The 15,164-nt window shown below is 40.2% G+C and overlaps 1 protein-coding gene across 3 annotated transcripts in view; it reads right to left on the reverse strand.

Moving 5' to 3' along the window:
• Positions 1–15,164, reverse strand: part of BMPR1A (bone morphogenetic protein receptor type 1A) — a 48,075-nt gene that overhangs the window by 30,307 nt on the left and 2,604 nt on the right. Inside the window, exons 1-3 of one of the 3 annotated variants that reach the window (XM_031063789.1) lie at positions 7,508–7,628; positions 3,589–3,707; positions 2,571–2,622 (exon numbers count right to left, since the gene is read on the reverse strand). The gene's annotated coding sequence lies outside the window, so the exon portion shown is untranslated. Of the gene's footprint in view, positions 1–2,570; positions 2,623–3,588; positions 3,708–7,507; positions 7,629–15,164 lie in introns of those variants that run through there. The other 2 variants (XM_031063784.1, XM_031063786.1) reach the window with 2 other exon arrangements.

Below are 15,164 nucleotides of genomic sequence, written 5' to 3' on the forward strand. Positions count from 1 at the left end.
AGGCAGACGCCTTATCACTTCACTTTCATCCCACTGAAAGCCTGGGACTGAACTGTTTCTGTAAAAAATGTTCATATGCTTTACCTGCCAACTGAAACAAATAATTGTTTTTCAAACACCAGCAACTTGAATGAGCATGTTTGAACGAGAACAGGAATTTCAGATCTTAGAACAATAAAATGTGTTTGAAGCCTGGTGAAGTGTAGCCATTTGGGAACCCCTCTGCACATCTCCACTGTGGAAATTCTTCTAACAGATGTGACTACTGACCCCTCTACCATTACTCTAAACAGATTCAGATTTTTACTCAAGATATCCTGAAATTCCTGTACTGTGCTGTAAACTCAAAACGTACATATTTTAAGGACATGATAAAAATATCCTTTCTTTACATAGACTTGGCTATGGCACACAAGTAATTTTTTTAAAGGGTACATATATCTGGTTTAGAAATAAGAAAATTAGAATGTTTCTGTCACAATGTCTTTATAGGCATTAAGGATATTATAAAATACTCATATCTAAATCACTCTTAGATTTTGATCAGCTAACAAGTTAAGCTGCTTATTATTTTAATATTTACTATTTTAAAATACATTTGAAATTGACTCCTAGAATTATTTTAATTAAATTCTGTATCAATTGAAGCATTTTAGAAACACTTCACCTAACATTTCATCAAACTTACTGTACCTTTACAACCTTGGAACTTCTGGAGAAGGACATTCTTGACTTTTCAGCCTAGTTTAGAGGAACCTACTCCACAACTAACTACTTCGGACTGCTTCAAAATGTTACCATCAGATAGAAACATTTATGTGCTTTGTTTTGGCTCAAGGGGAAAAAAAGCAAAGAAAACAATTCTTGAAAGCAAAATTAATCCCTTCCTGTAATAATGTCCAGTTGAAACCTACATTTTACTATTCCTAATCTAAACACTAAATAGAAAATAAACAAAAAAGGCAATCTGGTATGTTTCTAATTACATATCCATGTTACAATAATCTGGTTGCAAAATATATTCCTATCAATATAAACATCTTCAGACAGCACTGCAAATGCATTCCTTGTATGCTTTTCTCACTGTAAGATCTTAAATTGTTCTCTATCCTACCCCATAAAATTCCCATCCTCAGATACAGAAATAAAATACAACATTTAGTTTCCTTTTACTACACAGGAACTTGTCTAGATTTCTTCAAAATCTGTTGTCCTTGACACTTTCAAGAGGACCTCCTGAGCCAAAGAGAGCCAACATAAAAATGAAGGGATTCTCAGCAGCTTAATCTGACCTTGCTGAGCCCGACAGTCTTGACCTAGCAATAGGAAGGCTCTTGTTTTGTGTGGTCTGAGGTCAAGATGATGAGACTACTGGAACAGGCTGGGATAAGCCAGGGGCAGTGGCAGTAAGGAAAGTCCTGTTAGGAGGACACTGCAGAACAGAGCAGCCCCAGAGTGGAACCACTGGCACTTCCTGTTTTGATCAACTGATTCACAAGATGACACGGATGTCTGGTTCCTCCACTCCTGGAAAATGCTTTGAGCACACTGACCTGTATTTCCCATTTGTGGTTTGAGCCTCAAGTGGCTCAGCCTGTTTGTTATGGAATTAACTCCTAGCAAATAGTTTGCCACCAAGGAAATTCAATGGCAGCTAACCCAACCTTATAAAATAATTGTTTCCTAACAGAACAGAGAGGATCTTAGGTAGCCTTGATGATTAATAAGAAAATCATTGCAGGAATACCATTTCATCACTGGCATCCTTCATTCTGAAGCACCTGGAATGTGTTTCTGGCTATTGAATAAACAAGCTCCATCACATGAAAGATGCTCCTACCACTACTGGTTTGGAGGACACAGGAACAACTCTAGGGACAGTAGAAGCTGAAAAATAGGAAGTTATTCCTAAACTGTCATTTAAAGTTATTGGTTCAGCAGTTGGATGTTAGAAGTCTTTAATGTCCTTCTAACTCGTGCCTTGCTGCAGGCAAGGCAAACTAAGGGAGTATTTGACATTTTAATGGGTGGTGCTGGAAGTCATCCAAGTCCAGTTTTCAACATCCCAAAGAAAATAAAGTAATCATACAACCAAAATCTTTCTATTAACTAAAGAGACAACACCATATGGGACATCAGTTGCAGAAGGGAATTGAGCACACATAACCCTACTGATTACATGTACTATACTAATCAGAATTTCTCCAGCTGCATTGCACTAGAAATGCACCAATTCACAGGTGTAATTAAAACAGAGCTATTTACCCTACTGAGTCAGAGGAAAGAAAATTTTACACTGAATCACAAAATAAAGTAGAATTAGCAAAGTACAATGAAGGGTTGTATTACAGAAATCTCAAAGAAAGATAAAATAAACTATCTTGAGAACTGTCAGACATTTGACACTCTTCACTGAACCCTAAAATGGAAGAAACAACCAAATAAATTTAATCCCAATTTCTCTCTGTAAACCAATCAGGAGCTAACAAATAAACTATCAGGCAGCAGTTTTAAATGCAAACAAAAGACACCTTTTGTATAAAACAAATATTTAAAACTAAAACACTCACCTTTACTGTTTTTTGTAGGTGTCCAAACTCATAAATGGGCTCAAAGACATACCTGAAAGCAGGTCAGGCAATGAAATACAATACTGCTGATCTGACTCAGGAAGCACATAAAATGTCTGATCAACACCTGGGCAATGTACCCTGCTCACATCTGGTATTTATAGTATTTCCCTTTTTTGGCACTCATGATCAATTTTTTTCTTTTGTCCTTGTCCCTTTGCTATTGAAATTCAGCTGTAAAAGGTATGAAAACAAGAGGCAGTACATAGGAGCAGGAATAATTAACACAAGGACTTGCTTTTATTTGGTTCTGATAAGCTCCCCTCTTCTTGCCATTTGTGTGCTTGTGTACTTAAAAGCCTATAATCCCTAGTAAAAAGAAAACCAACTGTGTGAAGATACAGAAATTTTGTGGTGGAGTGGTGTTGCCATTTTATTTTTTGCCAGATCAGCTATTTACATACAGGGAAAGCAAAAAACAACCTCCCTCCCTCAACTGCTTCTAATACTACTAGTCTTTTTTAAAAAGACAGCGGACTATAAGGCATAAAAAGTAACTTGTGAAGGTGGTTGGGGATGTGTGTTTTATGTTTCCCTTTTCAAAACTGTATTGTGTCAGTTTTCAACCCAACTACTTATGCTTATGCCCTGCCACTGGACACTGTGTAAAGCTTTTTCCCAGTCATATCAGCAAAATAAAAGACTAAACTAATAATCAACTAAAGCATTAGCAGTATTCATGACTAAGCAGATTCTACCAAACAAAATTTACCTGATATCCTAACTCTTTTCCAATGTGCCTTTGTACAACAGATGTCTCTGTAGTTGAGGCTGAGTTGTCTTTTCATAACTGAGATACAGACAGAGATTAGATCAAACAGCTGTTTTAATATGGTATAAAAGACTGTCACTAGCATAAAGAGGTGGCTCTGAAATTTTTTATAAGATATGGTGGCTGCTTATCATGCTTTTTATCCCCGAAATACTCGAAATAAAATTTTGCATGCATTAACCTTACCTCCAAATTAGGAAACTGAATGAAACTGTATTGTACTTCAAGCTTCCTCCAGACTGTTTTCATCTGTACTTCCACTTCATTAGTTCAAAGGTAGTATGGAAATGCATATTTCTACTGATCTGCAAAATACAAAGAGGATTTGATTAAAGAGATGGCTGAAGAAACTGTGCTGACAGTTTATGGTCTAGAATGTGAACTGCACATTGCAGATACCTGTATCTGGAATTACAGAAACCATCTCCTATGATGAGCTGCTCCCAGCTAGAAACTTCCTAAGAGTCATGCGTATCCAATAGCTGCACAGTTTCAGCAGTTGACACAAAAAATAATTTAAAAATAATTTTACTGTTATCAGTAATTGCTCATATTAAAAATGAACCAACAAAAACATTTCTATCCTTTAGCTGGAAAATACCTTTGAGATCATTGAGTCCAACTAATGAACTAACACCACCTTGTCAACCAGACCACGGCACTGAGTGCCACTTCCAGTCTTTTCATAAAACACCTCCAGGCATGGTGACTCCACCACCTCTATGGGCAGTGCATTCCAATGCCCCATCACCCCTTCTGTGAAGAACTTCTTCCTAATGTCCAAAGAAAGGATATATTGTTGCTGACACCCATGGAAAAAACAAGCCATGCACAATTCAATCTTTATTATAAACACCAGAGAATCTGTAAGACTGCAGTTCCACACCAAATATCCACTGGTGTCACACCATTAGTTCCAGTACACCAGAAACTGCAACATACAGAGAAATAATTGATAGGTTTTTTGTAGCTGTGCACAGGCATGATTACTCCTGGGAACTGAAAAGCAAGCCAAGAATTTAGACAAAGGTACTGGCAGTCTGGTGGCTTTGATTTTTGGTTTAAGTTTTTAAAGTGCTGTACATTCCAGCATCAGAGGAAAGCCTGGCACAGGCTCTTACCCAGTTCTCTTAAGGACTGTGAGCAAGCCTGACTTGTGTCAAGTCCCAGCATTTTCAGATGCATTGCTGATAGCTAAGATGAGCTCACCAGCTTTGTTAGTTTGATTCCACAGTGAGCAGATGCCACCTATTGCCAACTGTTCCCGTTTTATCAGTGTCACAATTTCTGAATGTTTCCATCATCTGAAGCTTTTGAGAAGATCCTACAAGAATTTTACCATTTAGGAGGCCCCAGTCTTATGACTGTGACCATAATCTTGAAAATCACACAAAGGTTTGAACACCACCATTCCAGCTATACTGTTAAATAACATACAACCACTTGTATAGTGTAGAGATGGAATAATTTTTGAATACCAAGGCTAACAGGAGGGGTGCAAAAAGAGAAACCATGTGTATGATTTCCAGCAGTGAGAGTTTCAGCATCCACTCTCCTTCTCTTTTCCTTCCTAAGCACCATAAAGACCTTTCCATTACAAGAAGGTCATAATACTTCTGTCTCCACATCCATTTATAAGCACTGCTCCTCACCCACTGAGGTTTAATAGACTTGGTAATAAATAATAAATTTGTGCTAAATGGTAACCCAAAACCATCCACAATATCAGATAGCACCAATTCTTAAAGACAACTGTCTCCTCTGAGCAGACAAGCTGACATTTGACTTATTTCTTCCATGGTAAAATTTAAAAAACATTCTAGCCATGCAATTGTGTTTGTAGGGATTGTTTTTGCTTTTTTATGTAAAGAATCTGTAAAATATACCTATCTCTTCTCCTCTCTCTAACAAAGGACCTCAAGTTCATCTTCTGATGGACTCCAAAAGAACAACAACAAAAAAAAGTTGGTGTGCTTTCTCTTTTTACAACACCTCCAACCTCCCTATATCTAGTATCTGATTAATATAAAGTCCATTTTGTATTATTTAAAGAGTTTGCTTTGCAAGAGTAGACATTTCTGAACAATGCAGTTCAGGGTTTTTTTTTGTTTTGTTTTTAAAACCACGTCCTCCTTATATTTTTCCAAACTCGCAAACCGATGAAATAACTGTTCAATTCTCTAAGTATTCAGTGCCCTTCCTGATTCCAACCCCATGGATCAGATATCTAAGCTCTCTTACTAAACAACTTTATTTTGGTGAACTTCCTGATCTGCACGACTCTAGGTATGTCTATATTAGCATTTAATGCAAATCAGGACTGCACATTTGAAGTCCATCTCCCAAACAACTCTCTTTTCCTTGCTTTGCTTTACATTGCAAAGCAGTCATCAAGTACATGAACCAGATTTCTTTTGAATAAAATCAGATCAGAGAATGAGCTTCAGGTGTACATTGTACACGCTCCAACCACCAAGAGGAATTCAGCCACAGAATCAGACCAGGACCAGCTTGAAATAAAACTCCCATCACCTGGATAGCACTTATGCCAGGTTCTCAGCACCTGACAGGTCTGATCTTATTACACCACTCAGCTTGGTAATGTGGACACAGACTCTTTTATGACTTACTGAATTTTTGTGTCACTTCCAGATTCATCTCTCTCCTTTTTAAAGGGAAAACTACAAAACCTCTGTCAGATATGGGACAGAAGTTAATGATAATTATTAAATTACAGGAGTGACCTCACGGTATTACTATTTCTTCCACTTCTTCATCAGCATGAAATGCTACTCAAGAAAATACTCAATTTTATAAAAATCAATTTGCTTAAATATTTATTTTTATACACTTATCCAAACTGCTTAATTATTAATATATAAGTTCTTCAAAATGTTTAGTGCCATTCTTGATGGCATCTTCCAGAGAAGTGCCATCAAGTACAAAATGAATCAAGTGAATAAAATATTTGCACAACTACACCTTCACTTTATTAGAATTTGCAAACCTATAGCAACTATAAGAGGCACAACTTCAAAAAGTACAGAGCCTCACAGCGCTTGTCAGTAGTTACATATCAAATCCAGATTTATCTACAAATTGTTCTTAATGCCAAGATTAAATTTGAGATATTTATATACTATCAACTGAAAAATACCAGCACTCAGTTGGGGAAAAGAAAAATCAGAACACACTAGCTACCTAGATAACCCAGAAAACTGCAGATTTTCTGCCACTGGCAGGCCCCAGGGAACAGTTAGAATATCTAAAGTGAGTTGATTTAAACCTCATTCAGGAGTGGGGGTGGTTCCCCTGCTAGCAGAGTGCAGGAAGCAGCAGCTCTGAGCAGGACAGAGAGACCGCAGGGACGCGCAGCGGCAAAGCTCAAGTCCGTCTAACTTGCCTTGAGGAGCAAACTTACTCAGCCTGTGGATTCCTTTTTTCTTGTCTTACCACGTATCTCCAGTTACTGCTTCCCTTCTCAGCAGTTCCAGTTTCTTCAGTTCCAGAGCCACATCCAACTCATTCCCTCACCTGTCTCTTTTGATGCCAAAAACTTTCCTGGCGCTTGACTTCTGCACTCTGTTCATTCCCACTCTGCTCCAACTGCCTCACCAGCTTCCAGGTGGATTACTTTATTCATCTCAGATTATCTTTCTTCCTGAAGGAGCCTGATACTTGTTAAATACAGTGTGTATTTAAGGAACAGAAGTTTGTAAACTAACTTTAAGCAACATAAGAGTTAAACTAATTAAAGTGCAATTAAATACATGATCATACAAGGACTGATTGGTACAGACAGGGTTAAATACTTGACCATTCACTCCAGCTTCCAGTTACTTCTTTCCTGCTCTTTCACCTCCTCCAGCCATCCACAGAGCACTTCCGCAGGGTGAACACTCAGGTAAGCATACCTTTATTTCAATTTACCAAACAGAACTTGTTTTGGAGTTTCTGTAAATTCAAATTATGGCACAGACACAGGCTTGGGTGATAGCAGACTCAGAGATATCAGGGAAAAAAAAGGTCAAAACCATTCAGCATCTGAGACTAGGGGTGGGAGCAAAGGGGAAAAGTAGAAAAGTGTGTGGAGCTCGCAACACACCTCTGTGAGCAGTATCAGAGTTCATGGCCAGCTGACAGCTCTGGTAACCAGAGATGGGAGAGGTTTCAGAAGCAGAATTATTCCTCCTCAGGTAAACCACAGTCCTAGACAATAGGCTTTTTGTTAGAAATCTATGCACAATGAAAATACGCTGCAGACCCATATGGTAGCCTGGAAGATTCTTCAGTTAACAATCTCATGACTGCCACTAAAAAATACAGCCAGAATTCTTGTCATCTATTGCTTTTGCAGGACTACTACTGCTCTGAAATATGAGTTGAATTGCAAAGGGCAAGAAGCCATACCAAATTTCCAAATTTTTCTCCATAGTTCATGTCTAAAGATAAGAATTTATTAAGGAAACTTTTTTCAACAAGTTTACATGTGAGCTAAACCCCCACAGCATGCTGGGAAAAGCAAACATCATACTGTATGGCAAATTTGGGGCTTGCTGGTTTTGTCTGTCAAACACTGAAGGTATATGAGCAAGAACATCTCATTGAACAAATAGCCCTTCCAAATACAATGAGACCAATTAATGAAATAAAATAAACTGGCTGAACAAACACTTTACAGTCCTTGGACACCATGTCTTCCAGGTAGCAAGAGGGGAAAGTGAGAGCCTGAGACATGGTTCAAGCACATTTATTTGATCTTTGTGACAAGGTAGTTCAAAATTGTTCAAAATCATACTAGTAAAAATATATCTCCATGAAAGCTAATTTTTAAAATTACTTTTATACCTACCTTCTCTTGAGTTTTAATTAACAATCATTAAGTTATTCTTGCAAGGTATTAAAAATGCAAGGGGTTATAAAACATTCAAGCACTTCATGTCTTACAGTTCTTCACATCTGTATTACACTGGTTTGGCCTTCCTATATATCTGGTCAAAACACTCAAATTAGTTCAGAATACCACTGATCTTTCCAGCACTGTTCTGGGAAAGCCTAGATTTTGTTCTTTTTATTGATTACTGCATGGATCCTTGACGGCAAAAAGCATTCTTAATAATTTGTGAGAGCTTCAGAAATACTACCATGAAGCAATTTGAAGGAAATGACATATCACACAGGACAGAAGTAATTGAGATTGAAACATCAACCGGGCCGTTCCAGTACTAATCTAACCTGGCTGGTTGGTTGTGTAGGCAGGTGGAGTAATTAATGAGTGCTGCTGCCACCAATGGAATCAACTCCTGATTGACCTTGCAGTCTGACAGAAAATATAGGACCAATCTGTACAATTCCAAAAACCCCCAGAAACCTACAACTGTTTTTCCTTAAGTAGATCACCCTCTTTTTTGAGGGAGAAGTTGTTCTCTATCTGAACCATACAACCTTTTTCTTCCTGACTCTGTTTTTTTATTTCATAAACATAACTAGCTGGAAGTTAAATCCACGGACCAGGCTTAGCACAGCAAAAAAGTTTTATGTGAAACAGACAGCTCCTCTTGCCTACTCAAGAGGTATCAAAGACTCCTCAGATCATTTGTCCCCTTTTTGTAGAAGGGGAGAATCTGTGCCCTAGAACAACCTGAGCTTTTTCTTCTGAGGCCTTACAACCATGCAAGCACACACAGACACAAGACACCCTGAAGAGGAAGCATCTGAAGGACGAACACACCATGTAGCAGCTAAGCAAGCACTCTCCCTGCCCTTGTTACACATTTTTGTTTTCATCATCTTCAATGCCTGTTGAGATAGATGACAAAATGGTCTACACAATGAAGCTCCTGAAATATCATTGCCCCTGGGCATAACTAGAAGTATGACAGCACAAAAATTCCTGAGTAAGGTGGGACTGTGCAGTACCTGACAGGAAAAAAAACCATTTTCCAGAATGACACCAATGTGCATAAATTACAATACACTATATGTGGACGTGACAGCCTGGTCAGAGAGCAAGAAAATGGGATTTGTTTTCTCACAGCGGACTTGTGAGACTTTTTAGGGAGTTGCAGAGAGAAACGATGATAACTTGTTAGTATAAACAAGCTGCAGGTGGTGTTTTCCTGTTCTGTTTTTCTGTTTTTCCCAAGGACTGTTTGTGAGAAAGATGTTTTTGTTAATTAAACAATCAAGTAGAATGTGTGGAACCTATCTATAAAACAAGAGAATTTTTGTATTAGAGCTGCTGTGGTGCAAACCATCCTTCTGGTGAATTTGTTGTCATTTCTTGCTCAATGGTGACAACCATACTCTCCACAGCATCTAGTGGCGTAAATAATTCATTTTAGGGGCCATGAGAATCCAGGCACAAGGCTCATTCTGCCTCATCAGTAGGGCTAGATAATTCCACCAGGTCTTTACTTTGCCCTAGCAGATGTAATTTTCCATACCAGAAAGAGTCTAAGCCTCCTGATTTCTTAGAGGATATCTTGAGTGTTTTATTTTGGCATGCCTAGCTACATCATCTATAGTCATCAGAAGGACTCCATAAGCTCCTGTGCTCCCAGGAACACTGCAGAATTCCTCTCAGTCTTCTTAATTATTGTTCACCAGTGAGCCAGTAGAAACTGAAAAATCAGCTCGCTCTCCAAACTTCAGAGGTAAAAGGAATCTGACAACCGCTTGCTGTTAAAAGAAAAGCAGTTACCCTCAAAAGGAAACCCATCAGCCTGCAGCAGTGGTGACAAATCAAAGCCACCAGTTCATTCTGTGCTGAGAAGTGAAGTCAGAATTTGACTTGTCAAGCTTTGTCAAGTAACAACCAGGCAAAAGCCTTTGCTGAGCAACTCCTTCTTTCATCACATCCCACAGCTCTCCAAGTATCCAAAACAATTTCTCTAACAAATATGCTTGGTTTTCAAGAGGGATATAAAACTCAACTGCTTTAGCACAAGTTTGGAGGTACCTGGCCCAAAGCTCCTCCACCCACAATCTCAGCCTCCTCTTGGGATACTGATGACAGTGGCCCCACAATTACAATTAACAGCCTTCTGCTGTGCCTCACATCCCTGAAAACATAAGGCTGCTCGTGACACCACTGACTTCATAAGTCTTCCCAAGTTGCAAAAAAAAATTACCAAAAAACCCCCTACCCCAGGCTCCATGCTGCATTAAACCATGCCCACATTTCCCAGCGAGCTGCAGACAGTCACTGGGCCACACTTGCCACCTGCCTGGTAGGGTGCCTGGTGTGGAGGGAAGCACCAATTCAATTGGATCACTTGGCACACAGACTGCGAGGTGCACACTCGTATCCTAATGCTGATGCTGGGAATGCTGCCCAGAGTGCCATTTCTCCCTGACAAAAGAGCCAATGAAATTTAGCTTCTGCCTGTCCTGCAGGACATATTAGACCACATTCTGATAGGTGATCCTCTTCTCCTTCCCCCTAAGATTCCTGCAAAAGGTCAAGTATTTCTTCTATCTGTCTATTTTACAGAGTAATTCAAATGGTGAGAAACGTTTTCAGGAAGCCTTCAATGTAAAAAGATAAATAAATTCTGTTACAACTTTAGAATTCCATGGTTTTGCACACTATCAAAATACTATAGAGCAAACCACCTGAAAACTACACTACTGTTCTATCACACTGCCTCATACCTCTGTGTGTGTAGGACTGATATTTTCTTTCTTAAATTTAAATTTTACATTACGAATGTTTAAATTTTTAAGTAGTGTGGTGGGTTGACTCGGACTGGATGCCAGGTGCCCAAAGGCACTGTCACTGCCCTCCTCAACTAAACAGGGAGAAGAAATATAACAAAAGGCTTGTGGGTTGAGATAAGGACAGGGAGAGATCACTCACTGATTACTGTCACAAGCAAAACGGACTCAACTTGGGAAATTAGTTTACTGTATTACCAATCAAATTGAAGTAGGATAACAAAAAATAAAACCAAACCTTAAAAACATGTTCCCTCCATCCTTCCCCTCTGTTTGGGCTCAACTTTACTCCCAAAATCTCTGCCTCCTCCCTGCATGTGGAGTAGAGGGACAGGGAATGGGGACAGCAATCAGCTTATCAGACACACTGTCTGAACTGATCCTTCCTCCTCAGGGGAAGGACCCTTACACTCTTCCACTGCTCCAGCATGGCCTTCCTCCCCTAGGAAACAGTTCCCCCATGACTTAACCAATGTGACTCCTTCCCACAGGCTGCAGTTCTGCATGAATTCCTGCAGTGTAGATTCCTTCCACGAGCTGCAGTCCCTTAGGAGAAGGCTGCTCCAGCATAGGTTCCTTCCACAGCATCTCAAGTGCTGCAGCAAACCTGCTCCAGCATGAGCTCCTCTCTCCAAGGCGTCACAGCCTCCTTTGGGCATAAATCTGCTCCAGCATGGGGTTCTCCATGGGCTGCAGGCGCAACTCTGCTCCATCGTGGACCTCCATGGGCTGCAGGGGAATCTGCTCTGGCACTTGGAACACCTCCTGTCCCTCCTTCTCCGCTGCCCCTGGTATCTGCAGAGTTCTTTTTCTTTCTCTGACATATTCTCCCTCCTCTCTGCAGGTGCAGTTGCTGTGCACAGTAACTCCTTCCCTCACTCACATGTGTTATCCCAGAGGCACTTCCACCGTCAGTGATGGGCTGAGGCCTGGCCAGCAGTGGGTCCCTCCTACATCTGGCCAGCACTGGGTTCATTTGACATGGGGGAAGTTCCTGGCAGCTTCTCACAGAAGTCAACCCTGGAGCTGCAACAAAAACCTTGTCATGCAAACCAAATCCACACACACAAAACCATGTGAAACACAGGTTGCAGGCTGGCTAACTTCTGACAAGAAACACAGGTCACAGGAACACGTAGATGGGAATGAGAAAACCTTTCCAACAAGCTTACTGCCTTCAACAAAGCACTAGGAGCTATCAGCTCAACAGCTCTGAACACATGGAAATGTGACAGATTCTATAAGGAAATCAGGAGACACCTCAGACACCACTCCCACCACAGTAAGGTTAAAGGCCTTCACCATCTGCAGACTTATCAAGTACTTAAGTTTTTCTATAGAAAAGTACATGGATTATACACTGACATTCAAGAGTAAAATAACTCTCATGGAGGAACCTTTGGAGTCCACATTGCATCCAGTCTCCTGCTTTATTTAAATCACTAACTATATAACACTACATAGCAAAAGAAAAAGAAAGGCATAGAAAAATAATTCAAATTATTCTAGACAACTTGAGAATTCATTTGGACCACATGTAGTATCTAAAACTTCGATATTTGGGTATTTTCATAGATTCCTTTGGACAAAACTTCAGAAAGTCAGAACCCCATAGTCTTTTAATGCACAATGTTACACATGGTTGTCTACAGGAATGTTTGGCTTTCCACAATTAACTGAAGCTCCTGAAACAACTGTAAGTCTTTGGCAGAGAAGATACACAACTAAATGCTTTACCCTTTTTTGTAATTCAGTGGTAAAAAAATCCCCACCTTTCTGTACATAAAGTGAAAGAATGCCTTATAATCCAGATGACTATGAGAAATTACCTTGGTAGCCACTGACTGTATCTCATCTCAAGCAAATTGAACTCTCCTTCATCTGTTTACAGGTACTGTAAACTTTTCCTGATACGAGACCAATTCGTTATTCAGACAACTGAATATTATCCCCTGAAAACAAAAGTCCTCTTTTTTTGCAAAAGTGGTTACATACAAGAAAGCTATAATTATGGAATCAACTCTTTTAGTAAGATGTTTGTACTAGAATCTTGTTGGAGCATACTTGGTCTCTGAAATTTCTTTAAACTTTGTTATTTCAGATGAAAAAAAGCCACATGGAAATTAGAGTTGTGGAATATCCTGAGTTAGAAAGGACCCACAAGAAATCATAGAAGTTCAACTCCTGCCCAGGACCACCCCAAGAGTCACACCATGTGCCCAAGGGCATTGTCCAAATGCTTCTTGAACTCAGCCAGCCTTGGAGCTGTGACCACTGCCCTGGGGAGCCTGTTCCCCTGCCCAACCACCCTCTCTGGATGAAGAACTTTTTTCTAATATGTAACCTCAACCTGCCCTGACACAACTCCAGGCCCCTCCCTTGGCTCCTGTTGCTGTCACCTCAGAGCAGAGATCAGTGCCTGCCCCTCCCCTGACCCTCAGGAGGAAGTTGTGACTGCAGTGAGGTCTGCCCTCAGTCTCCTGCTCTCCAGACTGAACTGACCAAGCAACCTCAGCCTCTTCTCCCCTCAAGGCCCTTCCCCATCCTCACGGCCTCCCCTGGACACTCTCTAACAGCTTGCTATCTTTCTTGTATTGTGGACCCCAGAACTGCACACAGGACTTGAGACAAGGCAGCAGCAGGGCAGAGCAGAGAGCGACAATCCCATGCCTCAACCAGTCAGTGATGGTGTGCCTGATGCACAATTAGAAGAAATTTCTCAAGTAATAAAACCAGCTGGATATTTGCTAAAGTATTCTTTACTCATCAGAATTTTACAAGACATGAGCATAAAATAATTTTCATCCTTACCATCTACATGATGATACAGCACTTGATTTGCAAGTCTAAACTCAGGCCACCATGGCCTCAACATCTGCCCCAGCTGAGGTGAACAGGTTGGAGTAAGGTAATGCTGCCTCACACAGCAAATAATACACAAGAGTAATTCAGTGTAGACACTAAGGTGCTCAAAAATCCTCAGCCATTTCAGCTATTAAGTCTAACAACTATCCATTCTGAATGCTAGAATGTTATACTGCCTCTAGTTCTTTGGTTACCGTATTATGAATGCTTTCAACTCGACCTAAGATTTCTAATGACAGATTTCTGAAATACTACATCCAGAATAGACCTGAAGGGCACAAACAAACACAGGGCAGGAAAACCCATCACCAGGTTCCTGTACATGCTGTACAGTTATCTAATATCTAATCTGGCCTCTTGCATTTCCTATTGATTTATATATTTGGAAGCAATGGTGAATTCATCACATCTCAAATTCTCTTAAAATGCACAGGAGTCCTGGTGCCCTCATCAAAGATTTGAAAGTAAACTAAGCTGCCTTTTTTTCCCCCCCTTAGCAAAGCCACAATAAAAACTCATTGTGGTAAAAGGTGGTGACAGGCCACTTGCAGAGAACAATACAGATCTCTTCTGGTTAACTGCCTGGGAACAGGTTCATTTTGTACAGCAACACCACCTTCCATGAACAAACACTAAAGGAGAAGGGCTGTATCCTGGAAAAAAAAAAAGACTTGAAAAAGAATGGCTAAATTAAATCCACAGCTTCTTCAGCATGGGAGAGATTTTTGTCAACCAAGCTCTAAAGGCACCAGAGATGTGCCTGCTGAGAACTGTGACACACCTGGTACTCTGCACACTCCTCCAACTGCTCTGACAATGCTGACATGAGCTAACAAACCTGACAGCTGCTCTCCTTCAGACACATCTCCATTCCTTATTTTGGAAGTCAAGGCATCATCCCACAAGTTGTGGACGGACAGGGTGTTCCCAAGAGGGACCTGATGAGCACAAGTGATCCTTCACTGCTGTGCCTGTTAAAGACATCACTATTTACAGAGATGAGCACCCTTTCTTCCATGGAAAAAAGGGGAAAAAGGAGAAAAGACGCAGAATTTGATGTTTAGCCAATTAAGCACTCTTGAGGTTGGAGAAGACCCCTGAGATACAGCCACAGTTTTAATACATGCGTTATAGTAAAATACACACCAAGTGAGAAGTTATTTTATTCTTGGTATGTA

The sequence above is a fragment of the Geospiza fortis genome, unplaced genomic scaffold (genome assembly GCF_000277835.1).
Source record: "Geospiza fortis unplaced genomic scaffold, GeoFor_1.0 scaffold130, whole genome shotgun sequence".
NCBI classification, from domain to species: domain Eukaryota; kingdom Metazoa; phylum Chordata; class Aves; order Passeriformes; family Thraupidae; genus Geospiza; species Geospiza fortis.